The sequence below is a fragment of the Capsicum annuum genome, chromosome 10 (genome assembly GCF_002878395.1).
Source record: "Capsicum annuum cultivar UCD-10X-F1 chromosome 10, UCD10Xv1.1, whole genome shotgun sequence".
Taxonomy (NCBI): Eukaryota; Viridiplantae; Streptophyta; class Magnoliopsida; order Solanales; family Solanaceae; genus Capsicum; species Capsicum annuum.
In genome coordinates this window covers 192,529,562-192,544,985 of record NC_061120.1, presented here as the reverse complement: position 1 = coordinate 192,544,985, position 15,424 = coordinate 192,529,562, and the positions used below count along the sequence as shown (strand labels likewise).

Here is a 15,424-nt window from a genome sequence, read left to right as displayed (position 1 = left end):
TTTTCTTTTTTCTTAACATTTCCTCATGTTTTTGGATTGAAAATTTCTAGATGGATTGAGGTTAAGGTGGAAAAAAATGGTGGCGAACTGGTGGCCGGAATATTTTTTTCTCAAAAAAAGAAGTTTAATATAAAGATGAAGAAGAAAGCAATATTTAAAAAAAAAAATTCAAAAGAAGTTATAATAATATTGATTCACGCACTCAATAACTAGTGTATTTCACCCGCTATGCCACATTAGCTCGAGATGTTTAATAGGTACATATTTTATAAAATAAAATATCTAATAAGTGCAAGTTCTAATTGAATTGTCTAAATAGAATATGCGAATAATTTTAAGGGTCTATTCATCACTTAAAGCCATTGATCAATTATCACTATTCATCATCCTCTATTCAAGGAAACAAATTGATTTGAGTCTTGTTTAAATAAGAAACGTAAAAAGTTTAAATATGATATCGAACTTTTGAAAATAACAAGTATATGTTTTCCTTTAATACTTATGCTCTTGTCGTGACCAAAAGTGCACACTCGTGTCACTCTTGACTAATGGCTCAAAGTGTTAGAATAATCAAAATTACACGTGACCTTAAATTAACTATCCATATAGCATTGCTTAATGAGCACATACTTTACTATTGTAGATGTGAAGGAACAATTCATACATCGTTTAGTGGAGGATCCTGGTAACAGAATTGCTATATATGTTACAGTAGTTTATGCTAGAAACGAGACAAGCTATAAAGAAATTCTATGGACTGAATTAACTCAAGTGAATTTATCATTGAACAAACCCTGTATTTTGTGTGGATATTTCAATAGTGTGCTCAGCTCTGAAGATAGAATAGGGTCTGTTGTGACCCAAAGTGGAGTTCACGGTTTTCAAGGGTTAATAGATATGATGCAACTCACAATTATTAGAAGTAAGGGGTGGCATTTCACTTGGTGTAGTAAACAAGCTGATGATAGAAGAGTCTATAGCAAGATTGACTAGGCATTTGGAGATTACAACTGGCTACAACAGTGGGGGCATGTAGAGGCTGAATATGCAAATCCATCTATATCTAACCATAGCCCTATTAGTATCAAGTGTTGTCACTGCAGAACAATTCGTCCCAGGCCTTTCAGGTTTTTTGTTCACATCATGGAGCACCCTGAATTTGCTGGGATATTGCAGAGGGATACACATACACAGAGGCTGGTGCTAATGTATGGAACAAGCTTAAACAACTCAAAGAACAGCTGAAGGACATCAATAGTTATTTTGCCTCGTACACTCAAAAATTATGCTTGGCAAGAGAAAGACTTGATATTATACAAATACAGATGCAGGGACAAGTTTTGAATGCTGAGCTATATGCAGAGGAAAGAAAAATTATCTGGGAGATCGAGAAGTGGAGTAGTGTTGAGGAGCAAGTGTTGAGGCAAAAATCAAGGGCTAAATGGATTGAATGTGATAACTCTAATACAAGATACTTTCATGCGCAATGGAAAATCAGAACATCACATAGTACCATCAATACCATTTATACTGAAGCGGGACTAAAGCTTACAGAACCACTGAAGGTGGAATAGGAATTCATCTCTGTTTTCACTAGGAGATACTGGAAATTTTAGTAAAGCTTTGTGTGTGTGATGGCTTATGGTGCACTTGATTGAATTCCCACATTTCATAAAAGCATGCAAACCAGTTAACATTCAGTCAACATTCAAGAGATAACTCAAAAAGCAGACAAACCAGTAAACTTTAATCCAAATATAAGCTTGGTACTTGATGCAACTTGAGACTATATATGAATGTATTGTCTTGTTTCTAATCTTCCTCCTCAGAATCATCCTCATAATCCACACCTTTCCATGGTATTGCCCTTTGATCCATGTCAGCCTCTTTCTGCAATTCATGATTCTAGAATAAGATGGGGCCTTACATATAACCTCCTCTCAAACTTTTGATATGGGAGGAGTGTTTTGGAACGGCACACTAGGTGCATGAGGTAATTGCGAAAGACGCTCAAGCAACATGTTCCTGCAACCTCTATTGAATGAAAGAGGAAACTAATTGTCCAAATTCAGCTCTTTGCTTGAAGAAGAACAACGTAAGAAATTCTTACAGATAAAAACTCTATTTCTCGGCATATTATGTCAAAACAAATGGAGAATTGTCATCAACAATAGATTGCATAAAATACACTAGGAAAATAATATGTTTAGCTAGCACACAACAAAGTAGTACAATTGTCATATTACATGATCTCCTCCAGATTCTTACGTGAATTCTCATTCTTCATGGGTTTCCGGCTTCAAGGTGAAGCGATCAAAGCAAGTACTTTAGGCCTCCGATGTTTTGGAGGCCCCATTTTTTTTAAAGCTTTATAAGTTTGTAGTTTTTTTTTAAAGAAAATATCAAATATTTTTTAATATTTTTTTCACCACATTTTAATTTCTCTTAATCTCAAATAGAAATATCACTTCAGAAATTTAAGATTAAAGTTGACAATTTACATTAAAAAATTTTTTTTTAATACTCTCAAATCTAAAAAAAACATCTAATAAATAGAGGTAACTCAGAAAACTATACCTTCTATTTATTATTTTTATTAATGAACGCGAAAAGAATTAAAACAACAACTACAGTGGAATAGAAAAAGTTTTTTAAAAATAAAATTTTAAAAATATTACTTAAGCTTAAAAAAATATTTCAAGAGATATCAAATGAATTAAGCATACTATTAATTTTAAAGGGGATTTTCGGATAAATCAATTATAAAACAGTTTTATTTATAATTTTACACCACAAAAGTTATAAATATAGATTTGTAAAAAAAATAATCCAAAGCCTTATTTTAAAATTTCGCTTTAGGTCACCAATTACATTGAGCCGCCCCTGGTTCAACATGAAGTGCATAGTGTGGACTAAACTTACATAGTATTGATATTAGGTAATTGTTTTTCAGGTTCTATCCCAACTGCAACTGTTGTCTGCAACAAACAAAAGAACTTTAGACTTACCACAGATTTTGAAACAACAAGTAGTAACAGTAGAAAATGCAATCGTAGTATTAAAATGACGACGATACCTCATAGCACCAACACCTAGCAACGTTCGTTATGGTATATATGAATTTGTATTGATCGATTAACTTGAATCCCAATTTCCTTGAACATTCAGCATCCTTAGCTTGGAGCTTAAGTACTCGTGTTGTATTTTGTTCAGTGCCTTTGTTAGAATATCTGCCTATTGATATATTGTGGAGATATATTCTGTCGTGATCATCCCTTTCTGAATCTTTTCCCTTACAAAATGACAATTTATTTCAATATATTTTGTCCTTTAATGGAAAATTAGATTTCCAGCTATTTTCATTGCTGCCTTACTGTCAATATGAATTTGTACTGGTCGATTGACTTGAATCCCAATTTCCTTGAACAATCTTAGTATCCAAGACAGTTCAGCAGTTGTAGAAGCTAGGCTTCTATATTCTGCTGAACTTCTGGAAACTATGTTTTGTTTCTTGGATTTCCAAGAAATCAATGAATCTCCTAGCTTAACAAGGTAGCCGGTTAGAGATTTTCTAGTATTTGGACATGCTGCCCAATCAACATCACAGTAGGCTGATAGTTGTCCTTGACTTGTGCTTGATAGAAGTACACCATGTCCTGCCTCAAGGTGTGATTGTTTTGGTTGATGTAGAAATTGGCCAAGTGTTTGTACACTATAGGCTATATCTGGCCTAGTTATAGTTAGGTAAAGTAGTTTTTCAATAATCTTCTGATAACCTGTTGCATCAACTGAAGGATCGGTTTCATCACTTCTTGATTCATTCACCAGTTTATCAACTTCTATTGTAGTCAGTCTAGCATTTGTCTCCATTGGTGTAGCTATTGGCTTTGCAACACCTAATCCAAGTTCAGAAATCAACTCTAAGGTGTACTTCCTTTGATGCATCAATATCCTTGCCTTCTGGCAAATTCAATGCCTAAAAAATATCTTAGCCCCCCCAGGTCTTTTATGTTGAACACTTGTTGTAATGATGCCTTTGTTTCCTTAATAAGTTGCAAATCACTACCTGTGACAAGCATGTCATCAACATATACTAATATTAATACCAAATCATTTCCAGTTTTCTTCAAGAACAAAGAATGATCATGATGACTTTGAATAAATCCAAGATGCAAAATTGCTTCCAACAACTTTGTGTTCCATTGTCTCGGAGCTTGCTTTAATCCATTCAAGGATTTAAGAAGCCTGCACATTGGTCTAGTCTCCCTCTGGCTCTCTTAAAGCCTTGTGGTAACTCCATATATATCTCATCATGTAGATCTCTTTGCAAAAAAGCATTATACACATCCATTTGATAGATGTGCCAATGTTTAATTAATGCAATAGCTAGAACAGATCAGATCATAACCATTTTGACTACAGGAGAAAATGTTTCCTGATAGTCAATGCCTTCTTGTTGACTATAGCCCTTTGCCACCAACCTTCCCTTAAACCTCTCAACCTCACCCGTATCCTTATACTTAATCTTAAACACCCACTTACATCCAATTGGTCTCTTTCCTTTAGGTAATGACACTATGTCCCATGTGTTGTTCTCTTCTAAGGCTGTAATCTCTGCCTTCATGACATTAATCCATCTTGGATCTAACACTGCCTCTTGATAAGAGGATAGTTCAACTTCATGAGAACTAGCAGCAAGGAAGGCTTGATAAGTAGATGAAAGATGACTATAACTGATAAAGTTGGCAATCCCATATGGAGTTGAGGAATTAGTCTTTTGCAATGTGACAAAGTCTTTTAACCAAATAGGGGCAGTTTTGGTCCTAAAAGATCTTCTTTGTTGACCAATTGATGAAGGTTGAGCTTGAGCTGAAGATATAGGTTCAGGTATAGGATTTGTAGTAACTAGTGAATCATTAGACACGACTATCGGACTCTGAACTGATCTCAATTGTCTATTACTATCTTAGTGAATAAACATCTGATTTGTTAATGTATCAATAAATAGAGCTTGTTGTTTTTGCTCCAAGGTTGAAATGGAAAAACTGACTCCTTGAACTCAACATCTTTGTTCACAAAAAACACTTTATTAGTAAAATCATACAAAATATAACCCTTTTGAGTAGGGGAGTACCCCATGTGTATAGCAGTTATTGCTCTAGGCTTTAGCTTGTCATTTTCAGATACTAACTTTGCAAAGCACAGACAACTAGTATTCTAAGGTGTGCAACAGATGGTTTAGTACCATATAGCATTTCATGAGGTGATTTGTTGTTAGGTAACACAGAAGAAGGAAGTTTATTAATAAGGTATATTATAGCCATGTAACGCCCCGATTTTCTGGAACTGGAAAGTCACATGGTGCTTGTAATCCCAAAGGATCACAAGCTAACCCTCTTCTGATATCTGTACCTGTTCACTGCATAATATAATAAAATACATGCGAAAGACAAGCGAAGACTTTCCATAAGGTTCAAAATATCAAAAATACAAAAAAAAAAATTGCAAACTAAATACTTATACAACCGTCTGAAAAACCTCTAACTGTCTGAACTGCGGAGTTGATGAAACATGTCTCCAACCAACTCTAGCTACTTAAAACTGAACTAAAATAATAAGACAATCAAATCATCCTCGAGTGATGAGGATTCACTGCTGAATCTAGATGCGGGCACCTGAAAGGCTACTAACGCTCTAGATCTCGGGCTTCGAAACCTATGATATAAATGATAGCACCATAAAGCAAAATGCGTCAGTACTTTAAATGTACTGAGTATGCAAATGAGGTAAGGCTAAATGCAAGGGCTTATGCATGAACATAACTTAATTGAATGATATGCAAGAGTTGGATTAGCATACATAGAAAATATGTAACTACTAAACATACTGCGCATACTATCACTGAGCATACTAGGACTAACTCTGATAACTGATACCGAATATACTGTCAAACTAAACTTTCTGAATATACTGTGATTCTGAGTATCTAAAGCTACTGAAACTGACACCAACTCTATCTAACAGGTTGTCTCCAGATCTACTAGTATTAAGAATGATTTATTTTAATCTGAGATCAACCCTATCTAGCAGGTAGTCTCTGAATTCATGGATAATAATATTTGATTAACTAAATCTGAGATCGGCCTATCTAGTAGTGGATCTTTAAATTTGTATTAATTATACTTGATGTCCTGTATCTAACAGCCTTGAATTCTATAGACTGAATTGGGCTCTTTCTTGAAGTCTTATACTGATTCTAAAACTGAGACTGTGGGAAGTAGTCATCTAAACGGCATGCACCAAACAAGCGAATATTGCTAAATCTGGGGTCCAATCTATAACCCCAATTGGAAGGATGTCAGTACCGCTCCACTGGTAAAGATAAATTTACATTACCCTCTTCTATCAGGTAATCAAGCGAGAACGGTGGAGCCCTCATCTAACAGGTCAAGCCACCTCATCTACCCTCAACTATCATGTATGATGTCTCAACCTACGCTAGCGACATGGTTCTGGAGCACAAGGATTGCTACTAAGATTCACACCCTCTACTAGTAGGTGAGTTTCCATCCTCGAGCTCACTCGGTGCTGTGTCCTACTCCCAACTGAAAGATTCTAAACTGACTCTTAGCTGAACTTAGACTGAGCTGCATCTTGTCAAAGATTATCTTACTTAACTGATATGACTAATTTTACTTGGCTCCATATCTGATGGAATACTACTGATATTATGTATCTTACTAAGCTATACTGAAGTCTTGACTTTATACTGAATACTACTGAGATCTGAACTGAGTACTAAGCTTGATTAGACTGAATACTGAGATTACTGAGTTTTCTTACTGTTCAGTCATTGACTGAATTCTATTAATCATAGCACGACTGAGATTATCTTGAAACTGACTCGGCTCTAGGCACCCAGCTATATTTTTCGGGTACAAGTACCCCCAGGACTCAATAGAAGGAAACTAACAAGACATATTACTTCTTGAATACATAACCAACATCAATAATTTATACTACAACCGTTGGGGATACTTCGCGAAGCATATGAGTTTCAAATTTTTCAAAATGAAAATAAAATATCATAATCTTATTCATGAATGAAAAGGAATATAAACATGTCATACCTTCATCAATCTCATCTCATGAAGCATTCATAATTCACATAATACCATGAAAGTTATTCTTAGTCATAAATGAAAACATATATTTACCACTTGGGTCACAATTAAGCTATAATTCATAATATTTATTCTCTTAGGCATTTTACCAAACACTTAGGATGCATGAACTTATACATACTGAGGATTTCTCCTTCTCATACTAAAACAACTCTATTTCCTTCATATAACCATTCTATCAAACACTTGAATGTCATGAATTAGTATTCTTGTTTACATGATATAATTTCTCTTATTTAATCCACATGAATAATTTACCACTTACTTGAAAGGCATAGTAATTGCACATATTGTTAATTAACACATAAATATCACCACCTAAGGCTCTAACATGAATTCATATAGTACTACACTCATAATTATTTATCTCACCTAAATCATGTACTTAAATCATGTATTAGAAACCCAATCAAAGTGATAATTATGAATACACTTAAATCAAGTCATAGATTATACACCAATCATATGGTTCAAGAACTCGACATGACATCCATACTTAACATACTACAATAGTAATATTTTCTTCATATAAGCATTTTATCAAACATGTAGGAAGCATGCTTTAGTTATTCAATAAATGCTACTTCTAAATGTCATAACTCCATCAACCAATTCATCACACAAAGATTTTAACATGATATGATCATGATTCAACATACATGGAAAATGTGATTATTTCCAACGTCAATTAGTATATAACAACATCATACTAATTAACATAATTACATAATTCAACATGTTCTTGAAAAGGCTTTATCATGAACACAATAAGATCAACACATACTAAGGTCTAAACTTGAGCCTTTATCATCAACACATAACTTTAATTTCAACAAAATCAAGAGCTTCAACTTTAAACCACATGAATCATAAAAACTCATAAACAAAATCTTTGAGTTTAAGAAAAAGGATTCTTGAGCTTCTTGGGTGAAAGGAACCCAAGAATCAACACTTGCATACCTCAAATTTGTGAATCCGGATGAATTCTTGATTTCGAAACTCTATTCGCAAAACTAATATATGCTCCTTGAAGATCTCGACTTGAGGATTATAATTCTTAAATTATTTTTGAAATTTAACGGATGAATTTTGGTAGATCTTAAGTTTTTTTGGAGTGTTGTGCGATGGTTTCTCTGTTTCTGGAGAGAACAGACGAATGTTATCTCCACCTATCCAATTAAAAAGTAAAGACACGGAGAAGATTGAAAAAGTAATTAGAAGCACTGGATTTTCCAGGCGTCGCCTGGTCTATATCCCGCAATCCAGTGGGCATCACCTAGCTTATCGCCCACGATCCAGCGGGCGACACCTAGCTAATAGCCCGCGATCCATCGGGCGATGCAGGCCTATCGCCTCGAGCTACTGGTTATGAAATCCAAACATTGTCTCAGGCATTTCGAAAAATTTTGAAACTCACCCGGATGTACTATGACCTTGCCCCATCGTAACGCAACTTGAAAATAAAAAATTAGAGGTCGAGAAGGTCACGAAATAATTCATCAAAGTTCACAAGCTTATGGAATGAAGAAAGTTTCAACACTTAGCCAAATTTGTAAGTGCTAAGGTTTTATTGACAAGCTCAGAAAGGCTTTAACGACTCGAAAAAACTTATGGACTATTACAAGACAATATGCAATCCCCCAAAATCTGAGGGGAATATGTCCTTGGAACTTGATAGCTCTACAAACTTCTAAAATATGCTTATGCTTTCTTTCAGCAACTCTATTTTGCTGAGGAGTATAAGAACATGAAGTTTGATGGAATATTCCAAGCAAATTAAACAGTACATTACAATCTGAATTGACAAACTCAGTCCCATTATCAGTCCTAACACATTTCACCTTTTTGTTAAACTTTGTATGCACAAAGATAAGAAATTATTTTATCACTTCACAAGCATCAGATTTAAGTTTTAACAGAAAAAACCATGTCATCCTAGTATAGTCATCAACCACAGTTAAAAAATACTTATTACCATCATAAGTTGCTTCTTTATATGAACCCCTGTTATCAAGATGCAAAAGATTAAAGCAACCAGTACTTTTTGTTTCACTGTGAGCAAATAGCATCCTTACTTGTTTTGAACATGGACAAATCATACAATTCTTGATTATAGAAGTACAATAATCTAAAGCACTTGAGAATAGTCTATTCAAAACTCTAGATGATGGATGTCCTAATATTCTATGCCACAAATCGATATCAGTATTTTTTATTAGACACATAGTATGTTCAGACAAAAATGAATAGAAAGAATCTGTAGCCTGTAGTGACCTTGTAGAAATAGCAGGTAATAAGTACAAGTCATCCTTTAATCTACCAATCTCTTTCACCTTCCCATTGAAGAGATCCTAAAACACACAGAAGTCAGGATAAAATGCAACTAAACATTGTAGTGCTTTAGTAATCTCAGACACGGATAGTAGACTAAACTTAAATTTTGGAATATACAGACCATTGTTAATCTTTTAACTTTAGTAAGAATACTGGATCTAATATATGTTACAAAAGCTGAGTCTTCAGTCGGTAAAAAACCTCCCTTAGTTTAGAGGGATCCATTTTTAAAGAGGAATGTAGTAAAGGAGGATCAACAACTATATGATTAGTTGCTCCCATGTCAATGATCCAATTATTGATCTTACTAACAGTTGTAAAAGCAATGCCAATACTTGTATTACCTACTGAATTAGCCATGGAAGTAACTTGTGCACCATTCAACATCTGAATTATTTGATCATATTGGTCCTTAGTAAAGATACAAGGTTGAGTAACATGTCCACTTAAACCAGAGGTCTACACAACATTGGTAGAATAATTTGGGATTCAACTGGAGCTTGTAGCACTGATTGACCTGATCCTTGGTGTTCTGAAACCTGACTATTAGTTATGACATTATATGCCTTTGATCCGGAGCCTACCCCTTTCATTTTAAATTTGTTAGAGGGATAACAAACAAGCTTGTAATAGTTTTTCTTTGTATGATTCTTGAGCTTGCAGTAATCACAGATCAAGCTATTCATCTTTTTGAATTTTTTAGGAATGCCTGGTTTAGAACTGTACATAACAATAGATTCAGAATGTCCTCCATAAGAGATTGGAGAAGCCCCAAGAACACTGGTAGAGGCTGACATTTTCTTTTGGCTTTCATCACTCATCAACATAGAGTAAGCGTGATTCACACTAGAAAATGGAGTCGTGATCAAGATCTGACTTCTTGCCTGAAGATAAGAGTCATTTAACCCCATTAGAAACTGATATAATTTTTGCCTCTAAAGATGAACCAGAAATTTCTTTGATTTCTCACAGTTGCAACTAGGTAATGGAATAATGGTTTCAGATTCATTCCACAATTCTTTCAATTTAGAGTAGTAAGAAGAGATTGAAGAAGTTCCTTTACTAGTAGTAGAAATTTCTCTACGTATATTAAATGCCCTAGAGCCATTAATTTTATCAAGCCTCTCCTTTAAGTCTGTCCATACATCAAACGCATTAGTAGCATAAGCAATCCCACTCACCAGACTTTGAGAAACAGAGTTCATTAGCCAAGAAAGGACAATGGCATTACAACGTTCCCATTGCCCCCCAAATTTATTTGGAAATCGATCCTTTCTCCAAGAACCATCTACCATTCCCCATTTATTCCTACCAAGTAGAGCAATTCTCATAGATATACTCCATAATGAGTAGTTATCAGTACCAAGCAATTGAAAGGAAATCAGAGAAATACCACTTGTGTCTCCTGGAGCTAAGTATAGAGGATGAGTGGGTTCGAGCATGATTCTCATTCCAAGATTATCATCAAAAGTGAAATATGTTCCATCAGTTGTTGTCCCTGAACCCGAGACACCATTATCACCCATTCTTTGGATTGCAATAAACTATTAGAGAAATAAGAAAATAGATTTCTTGATCGTGGAAGTTATGCAGGGAAAAGAAAAAAATAGAATCAGAGTTTGCAGAGCTACAAGAAGTGCTCTATGGCTCTGATACCATGTTAAGTCTTGAGAGAATTATAAAAGATAAGGAGGAAGAATACAGAGAGAAAGAGAATATTTCATTTAAATGAATATTTGATCAGAAAATCTAATACAAAACTGTATACTGCAGTGTTTATATATACTATAAACTGATTATAAGTCAGTTATTAATTATCTTGACTTAATATACTAACTAACTAGTGAAAGAACAATTTTACCCTTCTTAACTACTTGTATCAACCTCAATAAATACATGCTGCAGAAAATATTTCACAGGACGAGCAACTCAGAACAAGCTCTAATCAGACGAGTCAGTAAAAGGAAAAGATGCTGCAAAGCTATAGCTTAACTACAATTGTATCAAAACAAGCTCTAATCAGACAAAAGATTCAATTAAAGGAAAAAGATGTTGGAAAGCTACAACTTAATTACAATTGTATGCAACGATATTCAGTCGGAACATATGCAATACATACTATATGAGTGATCAAGATAACTAAGTTCTTGTCCTATGCATCACATACTAAATCAGTGGAATACTTTAAAATGTTGTAAGTTGTCAATTTGTCTTTTTATTATTATTTTTTATTATAGAGACAGAATAAACAGATTTATTTCATCTAATAAAATGATGGTAAAATTACAATAAACTTACAACTGAAAAATTACAAGATTGATCATTGCATCTATCTTAAGATCAGTGGGAGTACGCTCATCTCACTCTTTATGTTGTTGATTATTATTGTGCACACTTTAAAATTATTTTATTAAATCAAGGCTTTTGCCTTACGTGTTGGCTATGTCTCATATTGATAAGATCATATTGTTGTTTTATTGGATCTTTCTTTTGGAGACATATATGGTACATCATTCTACCTTATGGATTTTCTGGTTGTTGCAACATGTAATATGTTGCACATGTTGAACCTTGAAAATCAAGATTTTCTGGTGGAGCACATGTTGTTTTAGTGCTCACACATGTTGTAATAGAAAATTGTGGTGATGATTTTTCTATGCTACGCATGTTGATTTTAAGCGTACATATTGATATGAAAAATTGTCTGAAGGACTAACAATGAAATAGCCTCGATTTGGAGTCCATGTTGGCTATTTCTTGCTACACTACCACATCATTTGGTTTATGTCTACAAAACTTCAATGTTTATAATTGTGGACTGGTCTTGTGTCGTTGATTGATGCAAGTACTGTTGCAGTTCAACAGTGATGTTTTGCTTGACTGAACTATGTTGGAGATAGAACTCCACCACTAAATATTTATGGTCACTCTCTATTCAGCCCGAGAGTCTTTTTTATAAAAATAAGTTTTCCAAAACTTTTCTTTGAAAAGTTAACGTTGTTTAAGTGGGAGAATAGGTTAAGGCTAGGTCCCTCTCCTGACTTCAACACAAGATGTATTCCCTTGCTGCCAGGAGTTAGAATCAAAGGAGAGGAGACCTAGCCGTATATTTATAGGCTTAAAAGTCTTAACCTAGTGCACCCCCCATTATGGGCTCATAGGTCTACTACAGGCCTACATTATTGCCAGCCCACACCAATAACATGAAATGGATACAGACCCATATGGAATCCGTATGAATACACGGCCCGTGCCTTATCCACCAACTAATAACATCAGCCCGATTTACTTTAATGTAATAAAAATTTAATATTAAGTCCACATAAAATAAATAATTCTAACATGATCAAGATAACTAAGTTCTTGTCCTATGCATTACATACTAAACCAGTGGAATACTTAAAAATGTTATAAGCTGTCAATTTGTCTTTTTATTATTTCTTTTGATTATAAAGACAGAATAACAGATTTATTTCACCTAATAAAATGATGGTGAAATTACAATAAACTTACAACTGAAAAATTACAAGTGAAGAAAATATAAAAGACTATCTTCTACTTCTTCGGCTGAGGTGTGGATATCTCGCTCTCTTTAAGGAGATTTAAGCCTACTGCAGCAAATGTTTCACCGGTCCTGCAGTTATCCTCTTGACTTATCCCTTTTCAGGATAGAACAATCTTCTCACAACAACTCAACAACTCTGGACAAGAGTTAAGTTCAAAGTTCCACAATAAGAATACCTCCCTTCAACTAATAAATTCTCTTATTTGACAATTTTTTGTGAACTCTATCTTAATCTTGTTTTATGAACTTTACCTTAACTTCTACCTTGTGTTCTTATCTCCTAAAATGAGTTGAAAACTCTTTTATTTATAGGTAAAAATCAGCCAACATTGATGTCATTGATGACATCCAATGCTGCTGTCAAATTTAAAAAATTATAGCCACCAAAGTTGAATGAATGAGGCAGCCCAAGATTGCAGCCATCAATATTGAATGAATGAGACATCCAAATTAATCATTGCAGACAACCAATATTAAATGAATATTAAAATGTAACATCATAAAATATTAACATTCCGTTTTTTCGAATTTCTTCATTATAGATTTATCAAAGTTAATTGAAGTTCGCCTCTATACATTGGATTACTTGCAAAGACAACCATGTTGCAACCGAGAACATGTAATAACAACAATAAATAAAATGAAAGCTTAAGCAAATTAAACAAGAGACAGGTATAAGCTAAATATATGCCTTGTGGATTTTCAGGAGTTCAAGTATACCAGGACAATATCATTCACAGAGCAAAATCCCGATGCTGCAGCCTTTTTTGCGTGGTGCCCGTTGATTGCTATATCGGCATCGTTTCGATTGAGCGTGACAGCGGCTCCAATCGATCCACCTACCAATGATTGACAAAATTCAAAAATATCTTCGAAAACAGGGCAATCCTCGGAAATATTGAAGAGCTCCACATTAGACTTGTTGCGAAAATCATTTCGGGTGAAATGGAAGATAGGAAATCATGTCAGGTGGCTCAAGGACAAAGGTAGTAAAAGTTATGCTGTAGGCCTGCAAAATTTTGAGTTCAAAAAATTTAATATGAATTTTATAATTTTAATTTCACTTCAAATAATATTAAAGATTGAAAAATATAAAAGATATAAAATTTAAATTAATTAAAAAAGAAAGAAGAATTATCTATTGTTTATTAAAAATATTTTAGAACTTTTTATCAGACCTTGATATTAATAAATAAAGTTTTTTACAGTAATATTTAAGGTAATATATTGCAAACAAATGACAAGTATCTTATTAATTAAAATTAGTTTTATAAATAATAATATTACTATGTTCTAAGAATACTTCACTAAAAATAAAGTAGTACGTAAAAATCAAAAAATAACTCTAAATTATTGATAATACTTTTGTTATGTGCATATATTTAAGGCCTTATATTAAAATTTGGTTTTATACCACTAATTTTATTGAGATAGCCTTGATGCATATATTTAAGGCCTTATATTAAAATTTGGTTTTATACCACTAATTTTATTGATATAGCCTTGATCAAATTAAAATTTGATTTTAAACCACTAATTTTATTGAAACGGCCTTATCAAATTCTGATGAGTGAAAAGACACAATATCCTTCGATTCGGACTATGGCAGAATTTTCATTTCTAAGTGTTTATGGATATTGTAGCGAACTAATAAATGGTGCGCCATACGAATTCGATTAGGAATCATTGTTTTCCGTAACAATAATTTCCAATTTCTGGTTCGTAGAAGTATCTTACGATACGTTTTTTTCGCATCTGTGTCAATGAAGGGAAGTGATATGCCACCAATAGAATAATTCATCAAACACAAAGGAATTTGTAATAATATAATATTTTCAACGATAAGTTTTCAGAATAGAATCAAAGAAGAAAAAACTAAAAATGCAGAAGAAAATATAAATGTTTTGTGAAGTGCAAAATACCTTTCGCGCCTAATAAGAAAAATGGGTTCAATTTGCGTGTTAACCAGCTCAGCTCAGTAGTGAATTTTTAGGTGATGATGACGTGTTAAACCAAAAATATAATTAACGAATCACGGTGGAGGTACTTGTATTTTGATTGGATAACGTTGTTATTGCATCCAAATATCTGTTGTCACTTATATCTTGTTTAGAGAGTTGTTACGTGTTGTTTCATAAAATATATCGTATTGTATATTTTAATAAATATTACATTTGAATAGGTTGTATTATTTTTATAATTATATAATATTACATATCACAAAATTGAACTTTCATCATTACCTAACAATAAATTTAATGATAGATAGAGTAAAATTTAAGTAACAATCAGAACACATATTAATTTAAACTATCCAAATTATCAACATCAACAACAAATA

General features: G+C 33.5%; 1 long non-coding RNA gene across 1 annotated transcript; it reads right to left on the bottom strand.

Annotated features, from left to right (window-relative positions):
- Window positions 1-207: 207 nt before the first annotated feature.
- Window positions 208-14,077, bottom strand: LOC124888167. The gene is made up of 3 exons (XR_007046304.1): window positions 3,077-14,077; window positions 2,923-2,978; window positions 208-1,890 (listed from the first exon to the last, which is right to left on the bottom strand). It is a non-coding gene; the product is annotated as an uncharacterized LOC124888167 (long non-coding RNA).
- Between the last annotated feature and the right edge of the window lie 1,347 nt (window positions 14,078-15,424).